Raw genomic sequence first — 17,995 nt, 5'->3', positions numbered from 1 at the left:
CACAGAGGCCTTGCGTTTCAACTCAGACTAGAGACTGCAGAAGATAGGAGAAGGCCCCTTTTCCTCTCCTTTTCCTTAGCCATGGTAGCACAGACTGCAGAACAAGAAAAGGGAGGAAAAGGGCGCCTGGGTGGCTCTGTTGGTTAAGCGACTGCCTTTGGCTCAGGTCATGATCCTGGAGTCCCTGGATCGAGTCCCACATCGGGCTCCCTGCTCAGCGTTGAGTCTGCTTCTCCCTCTGACCCTCTTCCCTCTCATGCTCTCTATCTCTCATCCTCTCTCTCAAATAAATAAATAAAATCTTGAAAAAAGAAAAAAGAAAAGGGAGGAAAAAGCATTTCTAAACTCTTGAACTCTCAGCAAACTATTTTGTTTATTTTATTTCTTATTTTTTTAAAGATTTTATTTATTTATTTGACAGAGAGAGACACAGCGAGAGAGGGAACACAAGCAGGGGGAGCAGGAGCAGGAGGGGGAGAAGCAGGGTTCCCACCGAGCAGAGAGCCTGATGCGGGGCTTGATCCCAGGACCTTGGGATCATGACCTGAGCCGAAGGCAGACGCTTAACGACTGAGCCACCCAGGCGCCTCAGCAAACTACTTTTAAATTGTCTCTAGTTAAAGGACTACTGGGAAAAGAATTATAAATGTCAAGAAGACGTTTCAGCAAACTTTTACAACCCACGGCATAGTTTTGTATTTTTAAAACTAAACCATTCTAATTGGTATTATTTTCTATTTTAGAATAGTATTTTCCAGGGCTAAAGAAACCTTTAGTTTATATGACCTATAATATAAAAATGTTCTGTCACTATGATCAAAATAATTATGGGAGATACTTCGTTCACATGTGGAAAATCACTATCACCCACAATTAAAAAACAGTTTTGAAGAAATAAGCTACTTATATTTAATTAGAAAAACATGTCTCTTTTAAGTGTTGGCAAAGAAAAAGACTAAGTCCTAAGAAATCTTTTTGGCTCTTTATCTTACGTTGACTTATAAGCAATCGTGGAGACATTTAATGCAGGTAAATGGCTTTAGACCATTTTTATTCTAACAGGGACAAAACTCAGGTGCATATGAATCATATTCTGCTTTAGTGGATCTGGGTCTAGAGCGATATTCTGCATCTCTAACAAGCTCCCTGGGATGGAGACACTGCTGGTCCATGGAGCACATTGTGCGGAGAATGTACGGGACAGTTCATCTTCCTTTCCCTCAGCCTCCAGTCAAGGGTGAGACGGTGGATACTGGAGTTACACAGCCCCAAGAGGGTGGGAAAGGGACTGGACCCTCTAGAGGTATTCTTGGCATGTTCTTACAGTGTGGTGAAAAGTAGTTTAATCTGAGCTATTCAAAAAATTGGTAAATCCCTCCTAAGTTCAAAGCCCTAAAATAGGTACTGTATAACATTACATAATACCATATAATTTAAAGAAAATAATCTCTTTAGGGGCGCCTGGGTGGCTCAGTTAAGCATCTGCCTTCAGCTCAGGTCATGATCCCAGGGTCCTGGGATGGAGCGCCGCATCGGGCTCCTTGCTCAGCGGGGAGCCTGCTTCTCCCTGTCCCTCTGCCCTTCCCCCTGCTTGTGCTCTCTCCAAAATAAATAAATAAAATCTTAATAATAATAATATCTTTTTTTAAAGATTATTTATTTGAGAGAGAGAATGAGAGATAGCATGAGAGGGAAGAGGGTCAGAGGGAGAAGCAGACTCCCCGCCGAGCAGGGAGCCTGATGTGGGACTCGATCCTGGGACTCCAGGATCATGACCTGAGCCGAAGGCAGTTGCTTAACCAACTGAGCCACCCAGGCGCCCAATAATAATATCTTTAAATTTAACATCTGTGCTCTGGTTATCACCTCTGTTACTGTTTCTCCTACACACACACTTTTTATTTTGAAAATTTTCAAACTTGAAAAGTTGAAAACTAATATAACAACTTTAGTTTAGATTTATCAATCTTTTCTTTTTAAAGATTTGATTTATTTGACAGAGAGAGACACAGTGAGAGAGGGAACACAAGCAGAGGGTGTGGGAGAGGGAGAAGCAGGCTTCCCGCCGAGCAGGGAGCCCGATGCTGGACTCAGTCCCAGGACCCTGGGATCATGACCTGAGCCGAAGGCAGACTTAACCGACTGAGTCACCCAGGCGCCCCTAGATTTGTTAATCTTGAACATAAATAGACATATCCATGTATACATATATAATATACATTATACATATACATATATATACCATATATTTCGTTTATTTTAATGTTTGTGGTCATATTTGTTTGAAAATAAGTTGCAGGTCTCGGGGTGCCTAGCTGGCTCAGTCAGAGGAGCATGAGACTTGATCTTGGGGTCGTGAGTTCAAGCCCCATGTTGGGTGTAGAGATTACTTAAAAATAAAATTTGGAAGGGAGGAAGAGCGAGCGAGCGGTAGAGCATGCAACTTGTGATCTCAGCATTATGAGTTCAAGCCCCACATTACCCATAGAGATTACTAAAAAATAAATAAACTTAAAAAAAAAAAAAAAACTAAAATAGTCCTGCTTAAGCAGCGGCACTGCCTTCAGTTCTTCCCCAAGGGCAAAAATCAGCTTGATTTAAAAAAAAAAAATCACAAAATCCAGTTTCCATCCCATAATGCAGAAACCATGTGCCACCTCCAAAACGGTGCTAGGTAGCCTAGCTACCTCTAGAAAGCTCTTTGCTGCATTTACATAAAGTTATCCCAGGTCTCTCTAATATTCTGCAGTGGTTGTCTCCTGGGTTCCACTGGTCAGAATGGGTATATGGTGCTAGAACCTATACCTCAGAGCGGCTTTTAAAGGAACTTCCAGAAAAGAAGCACATTTCAAATAAAAGAAAAGCAACATTTCTCTTTCTTCTTGTTTGTTTTTGTTTAAGAAAAAATCACATTGAGAACTAGTAGTGAATTAACACAAACGACAAAAATTTAGAAAAGCTTTTTCAGCATAGAAACATTTCAGGAGTAGAATAAAAAATATTTTACACATAAAAACCCATCTTGATGATGTAGAATTTGAAACTTCTAAGACTTAAAAAATAAAGCTGTTAGTCTACAATTTGGACTCCCATTGAGGCAAAAATAGACGAGAAGAGTTTGAAGAGGATCATATCCTTTTATATTAGATTTTTACACATGCTAGAGAAACACAGCACTAAAATTCCAGCCACTGCCTTATTCATAAGAATGCACACTGAGATGTTATAATTCTGTCTCCATGATGTTTTCTTTTCAACTGACTCGATCAACACAATAGCGTAGTGGTTTATAAATTTGGAATAAAGTAGGACAATATATCTGACTGCCTTAACAACAGCTACTTGGCTAAATGTTTTGTAGAAGGCATTGAGTTCCACTAAATGTAAAGCTGTGCTTTTATTTAGTCATGGTCAAACCAGTCATCTAGTGCTAAGGCAGCTGTCATGGTCAGTTGTCCAGAACTCTAGCCCGTATCTGTGAACACTAAACATGAACAATCTAGGACACTAGGTCAATCATTTTCAGCTAATTGGCAGTAAGCAACTGTTCACAACCATACAAGTAGGATATCTCCGAAGCAATATCTTCAAGCTCAGAGCTGCAATCCATTAATGGTCATGAAATCAATTTAGTGGATTGCATTCAGCATTTTTTAGAAACTGAAATAGAATAAAAAATATTATTAACACAGTAAAATAAGCACGGCTTTGTGAAACTTAAGTTTCATCTCTATATACACTCATATATAAATCATTACATATGGATATATAAATATATAATTATATATAAACCTCTCTCTATATAATACACATATTCCATGGTTACTTTGGACAACGTATTTCTCATTGTATGTCACAGTCAAAAGAATTTAAAAGCCACTGTTCCTAACGGTAGTGGGAGAAACCATAACTACCAAATCTTCTTTTACCAATGGAAAGCATTTTATTTTATTTTTTAAAAGATTTTATTTATTTATTTGAGAGAAAGAGAGAGAGGGAGAGAGAGAGAGAGAAAGCACAAGCAAGGGAGAGGGGCAGAGGAGACAGAGAAGCAGACTCCCCGCTGACCAGGACCCTGGGATCATGACCTGAGCCAAAGGCAGATGCTTAACCAACTGAGCCACCCAGGTGTCCCTGTTGGAAAGCATTTTAAAGAAATACCAAACATTCTCTTTGTTCAGCCTTGGATTGTGTTCCAAACATGTTACTTTCCTCAACAGGTCATGAAAACCTCACAAGGAACATCTCTGTCTGCAAAACTATGATGTCAACATTCCTAAATGCACCATGTCTCAACACTTTTACTCCTAGAACACACAGGAGAAATGACATTCACATGAGTCGAACCACACAACCCTTTGGCCACGTCTGGATTTCACAGCTGTGGCAGAGATAAGGTCTTGGTCATGTGATATTCTTTCAGAACTCTCTATAACTTCATTTCCTTCTCTCATTCAAAAAAGCAAAGGTAATAGATATTAGTGATAGTGGCCGGGATACTTGAATCCACTCTAATACTTTAAAGAGAGAGAGAGAGTTAATCATTTGCAAACTTCAATTTCTTAGAACCCTTATTAATAACAAAGATTGGAGACGCCTCACCACCGTGTCATTGACACAGTGTAGTAGAGCAGTGCTATAGAGAGATGAGGGTATATTCATGTATCTCTCTCTCTCTCTCTATTTTTCCACAACTGCTCACGGTTTTCCATACAACTGGCCAATTCAGTATCTTTTGTAGAGGACATCGAGGTACCAAACACAAAGGAGCATACTCAAGGAGTAGTGTCTAATTGCTGCCAGAACAGGGAATGGTCATGATTAAGAAAACTTTATCGGCATGAATGACTTTACCTCAGGTTCCTTTTCTGGCTTAAGATCAGTTACGAAACATATTCATCTTCTTCCCTGATTTTCCCTCTCTTTCAGTTTAGGGCTTTGGATAAAGAGCAGATCTGGGGTTGGAAGGTTTGGGGGTGATGGAAATGCAAAGAGCAGATCATAACAGGTGACAAACCCCTGTTCTTTAGAACTCAAACTTCATCTGGATTTGATGGGAAATGGAAATTCAGAGACTCGAAAGGACTTGCCAAGTCATGAGGCTTCCTAGTGGCAAAGACAGGAAAAACGGCCTGGCACTGAGATTCCTCAACAGTAGCCTTTCTCCAGGGGGTGGATTAGGCCCCAGCCTGCTTGATTTATTAGCGGCTCTTTCAACTGATAATAGTTGAGCCTCTCAGAGTGAAGAGTGTCAGGCGTGGTGGCTACATTTGGGAAAGAGGTAACAAAGGGAAAATTTTGAGACACTAGAGAAGTGCCACTTAATTTATTAATTTAATCAACCCCAATTTAAGTCACAGGTGCACAAGATACAGAGATGGACAAGACCAGGCCCGCTCTCATAGAGTGTATACCGTAGCACAGTAAAAGGTCATATATGCATTTAGTTATGAACCAATCCTGGGAGGTTATAATGGTGGAATAAACCAGGGCCATATCTAAAGAGAAGCTGTGGTTAATTTTGCCTGGGCTTGAGCTGGTGTAGGGGGCTTGGGGGTATGTGTGGGTGTTAGGGGCTCATCCAGAAACCAGGTCAGCTGTGAAGAGAAGCAATTATGTCAGCAGTCCGTTTGAGAGGCCAGGTGGTCTTGCGAGAGTCTCAAACTTTAATGTGGGAATCTTACTAGAACGCAGATTGTCCTTTAGTAGCCAGAGGGGTGAAGCCTGAGATTCTGCATTTCTAACTAGATCCAGGTGGTTCCCTTGCTGCTTCTCCACAGACCACACTGTGAGGAGCAGAGGTTTAGGAAAGTGAGTAGGGATTTCACATTAGAGAGGAGAGAGTTTTCATCACGGTCCTATCTCCCATAGTTGGTGATGTTTGGGTAAATTCTTGAGACTCCCCTTCCTTATCTGTAAGGACGGCCATAATGTTATATACCTTGCAGATTGTAAAGATTGAATGAGAATGTAAGCACAGTGCTCAAGACAAAGTAAAACTCAATTAAAATTAGTTCTTTTTCTATTGATTTTCAATTACCCAATATAATTTGGCTCCAAAGAACAAGATTCACGTAGAAAGCCCTCTCAAATCAACCCATTCAAAGTCTCATAACCCTTTTTCAAAGTAAATATCCCTGATATGTATTTGTTTTCACAGCAAATTAAGGCATTAAGATTTTCCCTGAGGCAATAACAAAACAATGGCCAAGTCAGATAAGAATGCAGGAAGTATTATGCCTAGTCCCATAACCTAACCACTAACCCACTCAACCTTGCCCTTAATGAAGTAACGTAATGAAATGGGTGAAACATGGGAAATTTTGGAACTTCCCTATATAGCCAAGGGAAAAGGACCTGCAATCATGCGGTTTCATAAACCTAAACTTTCTTTAATGTGTTCGGAAATTAGATAATCTGGAATAAACAGTAACCACATTTGCAAAGGGTTTTCGTTTGTCTTTTCCTCATGTATCAAGACATTGAACCTCAGAAAAACTGTGAGTCAGGAAGGTCAGATATTTTCACCTGTTTTACAAGTGAGGAAACCGAGGCACAGAGCGGTAAAGTGACTGCCTCACTGTACTGTAAGTTTTTTTTTTTTTTTAGATTTATTTATTTGAGAGAGTGCGCGTGTGCATGGTGGGGCGGGGCAGAGGGAGAGAAGCCCAAGCCGACTCCCTGCTGAGCGTGGAGCCTGCTCAGTCCCAGGACCCTGGAGATCAGGACCCCGGCCGAAGCTAAGGGTCGGCAGGCACCCCTGTATTGTAAGTTCTTAAGGAACAGAAAGCCATGGCCCAGTATGGCGGACCTCCAAGGAATCTGCTTTGGTTTGCCAGGGGTGGGAGGTGAGCATAGGAGGGAGGTGGGAGTGAGAAGGTAGAGGTTTGTGTTGAGGGTGGGCAGCGGGGCAGCAAAGATTTCCTGAGAATGGAGTATGGCTTTTGCCTTCTGGTCGACTGTGACTTTGACTTAGTGCCTGTATTCGCCGCTCCGTTTGTTGGGCTAGAGTTAAATAAATCACATTGGAGGGGGAATGAAATCTCATATGAGATTTTAAAATGTTTTGGCAAATTCTCAAGGAGCATTTTTGGGATTCACCCAATTTTTTTCTTGATTTCAATATGCCTTTTTTTGGCTTCAGTTTTTTTCCTGTTTTCTCTGTTTTTTTCTGATAAAATTCCAATTTGAGGAAGTTGGCAAATTATGAAAACACATACGAAATTCAGATTTCTTTCTTCCTGTATATATTTCAGTATTTATTAATACCTGGGAAGTATAAAGTTATTTTAATGAAGAACATTTAAGTAATGGGATTAGCACTTTAAAGGTAGAATTGCTATTTTGTACACGATGACAAGTTATTTTGATTCTTTTTTTTCTTCACATGAAATTTGAGTGTCCTACTAGAATTGAAAAATGAAAAAAAAAAAGTAATACTTTAGAAAACTTTATAGCATAGACCACTAGGAGATAACGTAGTTTATTTGACATCCTACTACCAAGCGATCTTTAGTTATTAACTTTTAGACTCCGTGATCATGGATGTTTATAAAAATAACACAAAGGGACAACAAGATTCATTGGACAAATACCCTTGACAAATAATCACTGGGCACAGCTGAAACTGTGATAGAGAAGCTCCTGGCCGTAAGAAGCAGACATTCCAGTACTTTCTCAAATATTTCTTTTCTTTTTTTTTTTTTTCTGATCATGAAATAGTCTGTTCATAACTTCGGAGTTGAATATTTTATTGTATTTAAAAAATTGTAAATTAGCAATTGACTATAACAGGCTAAATGTTTATCCTTCACTATGTATTAAAGAGTCTTGAAAGCAGGAACCGTATCTTGGCCATCCTTTTATATTTCTGTAATGACCAGCAGAGTGCTTTGCTTATAGCAGGCACTCAATATTAACACTTGTGAATTCAAGTTTTTGGATGGAATTATTTGGAGAATTTGATGAACTGACTGCATTAAGTGCCAGAATTTATTAGATAAACAGATTTTTTTCATCCTAAATTCTCTGTTGCTTTTCAGGATCAAATATGAGACTGGGGTGAATAGCCAATTGATCTCTTTGAAAGCATATAAATAGTCCTCTTCTAGCTTTAAAGAGGTAAGAAAAAAGCTGTTTGAACATTTTCCCCCTATAATGACCGCTCTGGCCCTCATCATTGGTTCATGGTTGTTATAAAGAAATAAAACCTGGTCAAAATACATAGGTGCCTACAGGTCAGCACACGTCAAAGCTCAAAATCCCAAATATGTTATAAGAGTCATCAGGTTGGATTTACATAAGCAATGACATTTGGGAATTCCCTACAATCACAAATATTACTCACTGGTAGAGTGAGTGGTTTAAATGAACTTGCCTATCTCAAGAGCATCAAATATCCAGATAATAGAAGGGCTTATACACTCCCTGATAAAGACAACTGTCTCTGTGGAAGCTTGTGATCCAATTCTAATCTAAATATGAAGCCTAATATTTGCTTCCGTTACTTGTCTATTTCTTCCAAGCCCTATAAGGATCTGGCAAATGATATGATTTCTTGAAGCAAGGATTATTAGGATCATATTTTATAACAGTACTGACCCACATACTTTCTTCTCTTTTATACTCAGCGCATTTCCATCTATTTTGTCACCCTTGCTCAAATAATTTAGTAATTCAACTGGATTATCTGGATCCCAATAAAATGTAACAAAACAAGCTTTCCTACCTTGCCAATTGTGCTGAGGACTGACCAGCTGTAACAATTTACATTTCCTATTTAGGAAAGAGCCATAGGTGGTGGCAGTTGAATCTAAGACCATCCAACATATCTAAAGCATCAGATATAACCAGTGGTGTGCTGGTAAATGTTTAACAACCAACTCCCTGAAAAGAAAAGAAAATAACAGTGATTTATAGTGTTTGTTGATTTCATGGTACGGATACTCCCACTGTGGCCGTTTTCAAGCTGACAATGTGAAGTCTCTGAACTCAGTCTTGGGGAGAGATGCCACAGTGGGCTCTCTCGACTCGGTAGGAGCAGGCTCCATCACACTACTCAGTAAAAAAAAAAGCACAAAATGGATCGTCTTTTCACAAAACCGCTAAAAAAGTTTTCCAAGGTTTGATCTAATGATTGACATTCAGAAGACAGGCATTCCAAGATGTGTCTCAATATATAAAGCCTTTATGGAATAATAGGGATGACATTTCACCAACTCAGAAGTCTGCAAAAAGAGAAAGTTCAAGACCTCAGCTTTGGTAGCAGAGGTAAGTGTTATTATTTTTCTGTATCAATATATTATCACCCAACGTTGTATGATTTTGTTGGGTCAACCTTCATTAATCTTAAGAAGTAAAAAGTGTATTATTCACTGTTGTATTTTACAGAAGTGTTTTTTTAATAAGTAGAATTTATCCCTCTAATCAAAAAAATGTTTAAATGTTATTCTAATTGCATAGCATTAAAAATTTGAGAAAATATAACAATTCTCTGACTCCTTAGAAAATGTGTAATATAATGATGCCATCACATTCCTGGTTCTTCTTTTAGGACGTTAAGAAAAACTCTAGACCGATCCGTAAAACACTGCAGTGCACTGAGGAGTTATTTAAATAAATTGAGCTGTGGGGATCCCCCACTTACTGTTGTGTGCTTGAGTATTTAGGTTGGCTTTTTATATTTCTCCCCTCACTTCATCCTTTGTGCCTGCTGTGAGCTGGCACTTGCTGTCTGAGTGACGGCCTCTGGCTGTTTCACTGTCTCCTCCCCATTTCTAATTTGCTGCTTCCAACCTGCTGAGGGCTGGGAAACAAAGCAGCTAGCCCACCTTCTTTCGCCTTACGTATCAGATAGACTCAGAGAGAGGGCCTGGGGCGAGTTAAAGGGCAATGATTTCCATCCATCAATTCTGACAGCTAGTTTCCCTGCTGGAACTGAATCTCTACATTTCCTAAGACAAAGGGGAAAGGTACCAGTGTGGCTCTCGTCCTGTCCTGTACCATTGAAGTTGGGGCTGAGATCTATATTGTCCACAAATTCACTAAGATATTACTATTTTCTCTCATCTTACAACACCTTGAAATATTAAAGAGTGTCTTTTTTCCTATCTCAGGACGTCTCAAAGAATAGACCCATCCCGCTATTCAGAGTTGGATTCCTGACATGAAATCTGTCACCTCTGCCCCCCTCCTATTCGGAGTTCTCGATTGCCTCTAACTTGTCATCTGTAGTCACACAGAGAAAGACCATTCAGCCTACAACCTGGAATCTTTCTTCCCTAGCCACATCCTCCTCTCCCCACCGTAGGTAAACCTTGTATACAGGAATGTGCAGATCTTAAGTGTACAGTTCAACGAGCTTGGATCAAGGTATACATCCGAATATCCATCATCCCGATCATGATATAAAACATTCTGTCAGCCCAGAGAGTTGTCTCATGTCCCTTCCAATCAATTCCCACCCTTTACAGTCTGATTGCCTGTTTCCGAGTTTTGTCTCTAACTTCTTTGGTAGAGCTTTGGGGATTTAGCCATCTTGCTCTACTTATTAGTGGTTCATTCCTTTTTGCTGCTGAGTACCACCCACAATTTGCACACCCCTACTCCCGGTGATGGACACCTGGGTTGTTCCTAATTTGGAACTATTACGAAGAATGCTGCTGTAAGTATTCTTGGATTAGTCTCTGCGTGAACGTATTTTTTTCATTTCTTTTGGGCACGTACCTAGTAATGAAACTGCTGGGTCATAGGGTAGGTGTATATATTTTTTTCTCAACATTTTTTAATGAAAAATTTCAAATATACAGAAAAAGTGGAAAGAGCTATACAATGGACAACCGTTTCCCAGTACCTAGCCCCTAAATCCTACGAGTAGCATTTTGCTAATTTGCTTTATCCCGTATCACATATCTATTCCTCTGTCCACCCATCTATTCGTCATATTTTCTGATGCATTTCAAAGTCAGTTGCAGACTTCAGTCTACTTCAAACACTTCAGCACGTATCTCACTGACTAGAGTTCGGTATTCGTTTATAGATTTTTTAGATATAATTTATATACAATGACATGCACGAATCTTAAGTGTGCTTTTGATGAATTCGGGCAAATATAACCCAAAGTCTCACCAAGATATAGAACATTCCCATCATGCCAGAAAGTTCCCTCAAGAGAGTTCCCTCTTCCCACTTAATCCCCACTTTCGTTCACCATATGCAATCACTGATTTTTTATCATAAGTTAGTTTTGCCTGTTCCAGAACTTTATATAAATGGAATCCTCTCGTGTGTACTTTTTTTGTTTTGTTTTGTTTTTATTATGTTAATCGCCGTACATTACATCATAAGTTTTTGATGTAGTGTTCCATGATTCATTGTTTGCATATAACACCCAGTGCTCCATGCAAAACGTGCCCTCCTTAATACCCATCACCAGGTTAACCCCTCCCCCCACCCTCGTGTGTACTCTTTGGAGTAAGGCTTCTTTGACTCAGCATAATGACTTTATGTTGCATATATAAGGAGTTGTTACCTTTTTTTTTGGCGGAGTGGTTATGGATATACCACACACTTGTTTAGCCGTTCGTCTGTTCATGGATACCTGGGCTGCTTTCAGTTTTAGGCAATTATGAATGAAGCTGTTATAAATAATCTTTTTTTCCTATTTTATTTAAATAATCTCTACACCCAACATGGGGCTTGAACCCATGATCCTGAGACCAAGAGTCACATGCTCTTCCGACAGAGCCAGCCAGGTGCCTCCCCCCTTTTATTTACAAATATTCTTGCACAGATCTTTTTGTTTTCATTTCTCTTAGGTAAATATCTAGGAATAGAATTATTAGGTCGGAGAGTAGGTATACACTTAGTTTTACAATTGTGGGACTGTATTTAAAGTGGTCGCTCCATTTTACATACCTACCAACGTGTATGAGAGTCCCAATTGCTTCAGATCCTCACCAACACTTGGTAAAATCAGTCTTGTAAAATTTAGCTCTTCTAATGGGTGTGAAATGATATATTATTTGTGGTTTTTATTTACATGTTCTTGATGACTGATGATATTGGCTATGTTTCCATGGCCATTTTGGCCATCTGTACATCTTCCTTTGTGAAGTGGTTGCCCATTTTAAAAATTGAGTTTATTTTTATTGTTGGATTGTATCAGTTCTTTATATATTCTGTGAGATATACATTTGTAAATATCTTCTCCCAGTCTGTGACTTGCTTTTTTATTTTTTTAACAGTATCTTTTGATGAGCTGTTTTCATTTTGATGAAGTCCAATTTATTACTTTTTTAAGGGTTAACACTTTCTGTCTTGTATTTAAGAAAACTTTGCCGATTCCAAGGTTACAAAAATTTCTCTGTTCTCCTCTGGAAGCATTACAGTTTTAGTTTTTATATTTAGCATGGTGATTTTAAAAGCCTTTTCTGAAGTCCAGAAAATACTACTGATACATGTATTGGTAAGATACAAAAGTGAGAACCAACAGCTAAGTTCATTATCTTCATCTTAAATCTTCTTGATTCTCTTGTGAACCATTTGTTTATATTTCTAAATGCTACTCAAACCGTTGTTGTTGTAAACAAGAAGGAATTCGTGTCTCCTCATTCCTAACACCAGGAGAAAATTTATTTTGTAGTCGTGTTGAACCGTTGAGCAAATGCTTCCTGGTTTGTGAGCTGACAGGGACGGGAGTCCACAGCGAAAGTGCCCAGAGCAACAGGAAATACACTGCAACGCAGGATTGTTTCAGGCACAGTACCCCAACAGGTGTTGTGTGGCTCGTTTGCCTACTTTGAGTAGCAATCTTCTCTTTTTTTCATTTTTTTAGGACTTTATTTATTTATTTGAGAGAGAGAGAGAGAGAGAGAAAGAGCACAAGCAGGGGGAGTGGGAGAGGGAGAAGCAGACTCCCCGCGGAGCAGGGAGCCCAATGCAGGGCTCGATCTCAGGACCCTGCGAGATCACGACCCGAGCCGAAGTCAGAGGCTCAACTGACTGAGCCACCCAGATGCCCTGAGTAGCAGAATCTTGATTAAAATTGTCAAAGACTCCTGGATCAGCTGTGTATTCTTAATAATATAATCTTAAGATTTGGAACCTTATGAAGTTTTATTAACTGAGAATGGTGACAGTACACTACAGAATAAACTCCTCTGTGTGTGTGTGTGTGTGCGCGCGCGTGGGCACGCGTGTTCATAGTAAAGTACACACGGTATTTCTTCCACGAGGTCTCCAGCCTTCCTCACTGACAAAATGTGAAAGACCTTCAAGAAGCTCAGGGCTTTTTCTCTCTCCTTTGGGCAGCTTTGTTTCCTTTCCCATAATGCCAGTCCCACTGTCTGTTGCTGCTTCTTGCAGGATCATGCAGTTGGCTTCCTTGTGTTCAGACACTTAACACCGATTGCAGAGAAGGCTCTGGCTGTCTCTCTGCAGGTGCTCAAAGCTCGGGTTTTTCACTTTTTTTTTGACTCTTCACCAACCTCTCTTCCATAACTCTAGGTAACCTCACATTAATCTTACAGAGCAAAAGGAGGTCCCCTGTGCCTCCTGCATACTCCACCCAATTCCTGGGGCCAGCTGTGGTTTTGGCCCCCAGAACAGCAGCTGCATTCTGGAGCTCTTCTCTACCCTTTTGCTCAGGGTCTTTAAACGATGGCAGCGAGAGGGTTACGTACCTCACTTTGGCCGTTGATCGAAGAGTTTCTAGATATTCGAGATTGAACAGGTTTGAGAGTTCTTGGACATTAATATTCCGAGTGTTAACTTTTAACACCCCTTTGATTCCAGTGGCTTTGCCCCTCATTGTGTTCCCGTTAATTCCCTGAGGACACACCCTCCGTGACTAGTAGGATTTGCTTAAAATAAGATAAATAATTAAAAATATATTTCCATCTTTTAAGAATTGGGATTCCCATGATGCCAGATAATCAGGTGAACGAAAATTTTAACTTTTTAACAGTTGTTTCGGCTTCTTACCAACACAGCCCTTGTTGAGATGCTTACTACTTTAATTTATGCAACTGTTAGTAGTTCTCACTCCACAACTGGTCTACTCTAAAAATATGAACATTTAATTATACCAAAGTCAGTAAGTACGACCATTTTTTTGCATGAGAATTCTTGGGAAAACATTTTACCCATCTAAAATATCATTAATTTAAAACTAATTAGACTAAATAAGATTTGGCAAGTTCCACCCTAAAGACAAATTGCTCATATTTTTCTTAATTTGCTCATGCACGTTACCATGGAGACAGCGAAGTCAAAACACACAAGCTAGTGCATTGTTCAGCTCTGCACTTCCTACTATAGATTTGATTAAGTAATTCTGGCCTACTCATTTTGAGAATTTAAGAACATAGCATTGTTTCTTTTGTAAAAACATGGTCAGCCTTCAGACGTGATCAATAAGGCAAGAAGAATTTGATCTTACTTGGAATCTTTGTTCCTTCTAGTGTGATAAAATAAGAAAGAGGTAAATCGTTTCCTTCAATTAGTTATTTTTGTGGTAAATGTAATGCCTCTGATTCATTCCTCAGAGCAGCGGGGCTTGATCTTGTAAAAAAAAAAGGGGGGGGCTGAAAAAAACTGCTTATTTGGTGAATGAGGCAGGTGTCCTTTCAGGCTAACGCACCAAAAAAGGCGATTTGGAGGCTCATTTCCTTTGCAGATGCCTTGAATATTATTCTCCACCTTCCTCCCCTACATTATACTTGGAACAATAGGAAAATGCACCTCCTTTTCAATGAGGTGTGTTTGTGGTCTTATAATTTTGCCTTTATGAGACCCATTTGTGATGTGCTTCTGCTCTCTCATGGTAACGTTGCTTCTGTCTCCCCTGGAGCTCACCTAGAAAATCAAGATGTTATTATCCCTATATTCTGTTCCTTTTGCCCTTAAGACTGGCAGAAGAGCCGTTCCTAACGCTTGCATGTAATCCATTTCATGAAGGATGTTCCCAGTGGCTTGGCAAAGGTAGGTTTTGCCCATGTGAGAGTCCCTTTTCTGGCACTTCATGAGGACATGGAAACAAAAATGCCTTAGATTTGTTTTGTTTTCCTTTTTAAGAGAATTGTCTGAATCCCAGAGAATAGAGACCATCCATTCTGCCCTCTACCCATCCCCAGGGATCTCTAGTTTCTTTGTATCCAAACACTCCTGGGGAATTTCGAAGCTGACCACTAGTAGCAGTCTGGCTTCCTAGCCAGGGTTTTATTCAGTAATGGTCAAGTCACTCAGACAACTGAATAATTTCAGTCCTTTTCTAAAAATATTCCTGCTGCAACAAACAATGAAATGATTTCATTCCGAGTACAGAGAAGCCTCTCTCTTTAGGTTTTCCTACTTGACTCTATATGGAAAATATCTCAATAATCGTTCATTAATGTATATCTTTCCAATAATTAAAACATGAATATTTAATCCTATAATTACATTTTGTCCCAGTAGACAAATTACGGGTATAATTTCTAGACCAATTCATGGAGTACGAAAGAGCCTTTGCGATCTCAATCACAGAAACGACCTCTCTCTCCCAGCGCTGAACTCGGAGCATATACCAGATGTCCGTGGCACACATCTCAGCCATAGTTACTCTGTAAATACCAGCGTCGAGAGTGAGCTCATGGGAAAGGAACTATCAGTTCGAATTGGCCCAGGAAATGGTCTGTTGGAGAGCTCGGAGCTGAAGCGGGCCTCCTCCCCCCCTCCCCCATCTTGCTGGTTTGGAGGTGGAGGTTGGGGGACTGACTGTTCCTCTGCCTCGGGAAGCCTCAGCCCTCCCCTCCAAGGAGAGCTGGGACAGATGGGCAGTGTATTTGACAAGGAACCCCTGCACCCTTGCTTCAACGCCCTTCTCCTCTACTTTAAAAGCAGTACTGTATTTTTTAAGTGTTGGAACTGGCAGCTCTGCCGGTCACTGGCTCCAGTGAACAATCCTCCATTCAAATCAAGCAGCCCCAGCCCCGATCCAGGGGAAAGCTGTGATGAGGGACACAGAGGGAGGCCTCTCTGGCCTCCACCGTGCGGAGGGCGAGGGTTAGGTCAGGCGCCCCGAAGATTCCAGAGGGGGGATTTCAGTGGAGTTCTTATACAGCAGCTATTATACCAGTTTCACAAGGAGGATTTACGAACTGGGGAAAAAAAAAAAAAAAAAAAGGAAGAAGAAGAAGTTTACCTTAGTTGGCTTCCTTTTACTGGTGCCCCCAGGATCTGAGCCTCCCCAAATCTCCTCCAAGCAGGAGGCCTGTCTCCCTCCCTCACTGGCGGCCTCTTCAACCAGGCCAGATTTTGTAGTACTAACATTTCTAAGTAAACAGCAGAATAAAATGTCCCTTTTAAAGGAGCCAATGCAGAGAGGAGGTGAGGGAGGGTTTGTGAGTTGCAGTAAGGCAAAGAAAGACAGAAGAGCAAAAAAAGGAGGAAGAAAGGTAAAGTATCTGCTAATGGGTTTAAATCATTTTAGATGAATGGGGCCGGCCGAGTCTCCTAGGGCTCATCCACTACCTGCCCACGATGGAAGTACCTTCCAGCACCAGCAGCACCTTCCCAGCACGCACGACTACACACCCGCACACGCGCACATGCCCCCTTGTGCTGCCCACATCGCTCAGCCTGAATCCTCGATGCGTTTCCCAGAGCTGCTCTAATAAAGTGCCGGAAATTGGGTGACTTAGAACAACAGAAATGTGTCGGCTCACAATTCTGGAGAACCGGAGTCCAAAATCAAGGCCTTGGCAAGGCCAGGCTCTCTCTGACAGTTCCAGGGGAGAACCCTCCCTTGCTTCTGGCTGCTGGTGTTTGCCAAATATCAACCCCACCACGTAACCATCTCCCCGCCATGAGTCCTCACCTCATTTCCCTTCTGTGTGTCCGTCTCTGTGTCTGAACTTCCCTTTTGATGAAGACACCAGTCATATTGGATTAGGGCCCAGCCCTAATGGCTTCATTTTAATTTGATTAGCTCTGTAATACCCCTGTTTGCAAATAAGGTCCCATTCTGGGGTACTAGGGGTTAGGACTTCAACATGCCTTTTTTAGGTGACACAATTCAACCCATAACAGGCCCACATTTGTGAAGCACCTCCCACTACTTTGTGCTTACCTCCTCAAAGGTTGCCCACGGTAGCAGGGCAGGGAAGAAGAACTTCTCAAGGGAGATGAACCTCTAGATCAGGGTACTGGGACAAACAGGGTAAGACTGGTTTTTCTAGTACGCTGGGATGTCGAAATAAAGGCATCAGGAAGGAATAGACCTCGCATCTCTTGGGGACTCTTTTGCATCAGGCCTGTATTGGGCACTTTCATAATCACCTTGTGTCTGAACAACTGGATCACCCACTTCATTTTCACTTTGCCTTTTCTTCAACCCCCCCCCCCTTGAAGACTTTTGCCCCATCAGCGACTATGGATATGCCTTAGAAAATAACATCACCCCATGGGACACCTGGGTGGCTCAGTTCGGCTCAAGTCCTGATGTCAGAGTCCTGAGATGGAGCCCCACATCAGGCTCCTTACTCAGCGGGGAGTCTGCTTCTCCCTCTCCCTCTGCTGCTCCCCCTGCTTGTGTGCTGTCAAATAAATGAATAAAATCTTTAAAAAAAAAAAAAGAAAAAGAAAAAAAATAATATTACCCTGGACAAATTCTTAATTTTGTAGATGAAGAAACTTGAGGGTCAGAGAGGCCAAGTGATCTCTCCCAAGTTGCGCAACTAGTTAGTGTCAGAGTAGGGCAAGAATCCAGTTTGATTGACTCCCACTCCAGCAGTCTTGTTTCAATGTTTCAACGTTGCCTTCCTATTTGACTTGACATTATTTGCAGGTAGGAAATAAATGCAACCTTATTTTACTTCTTCCCTTCTACAGAGATGAAATCCCAGGCAGAGTAGATGGGAGGGCCAGCAGACCCTCCCTGGGGTCATGCCATTTCTTAGTTGTTTGTCCCCAGGACAGGAGCAAATTCTATATGACTAGGGTATAATATGTATGT

The 17,995-nt window shown here is 40.9% G+C and overlaps 1 long non-coding RNA gene across 3 annotated transcripts in view; it reads right to left on the bottom strand.

Annotated features, from left to right (window-relative positions):
* Positions 1 to 17,206, bottom strand: part of LOC114207157 (uncharacterized) — a 44,573-nt gene extending 27,367 nt beyond the window's left edge. For 2 of the 3 annotated variants that reach the window (XR_015768755.1, XR_003608789.2), the window contains exon 1: positions 17,111 to 17,206. This is a non-coding gene — a long non-coding RNA (uncharacterized LOC114207157). Of the gene's footprint in view, positions 1 to 16,858; positions 16,992 to 17,110 lie in introns of those variants that run through there. The other variant, XR_015768753.1, reaches the window with a different exon arrangement.
* Between the last annotated feature and the right edge of the window lie 789 nt (positions 17,207 to 17,995).

This window comes from Eumetopias jubatus, unplaced genomic scaffold (genome assembly GCF_037043125.1).
Source record: "Eumetopias jubatus isolate StellerSeaLion01/CBP00866 unplaced genomic scaffold, mEumJub1_p1.0 scaffold_1, whole genome shotgun sequence".
In the NCBI taxonomy this organism is placed as follows: domain Eukaryota; kingdom Metazoa; phylum Chordata; class Mammalia; order Carnivora; family Otariidae; genus Eumetopias; species Eumetopias jubatus.
Note: the sequence above shows the minus strand (reverse complement) of the source record. Positions and strands in the feature narration are given on the sequence as shown.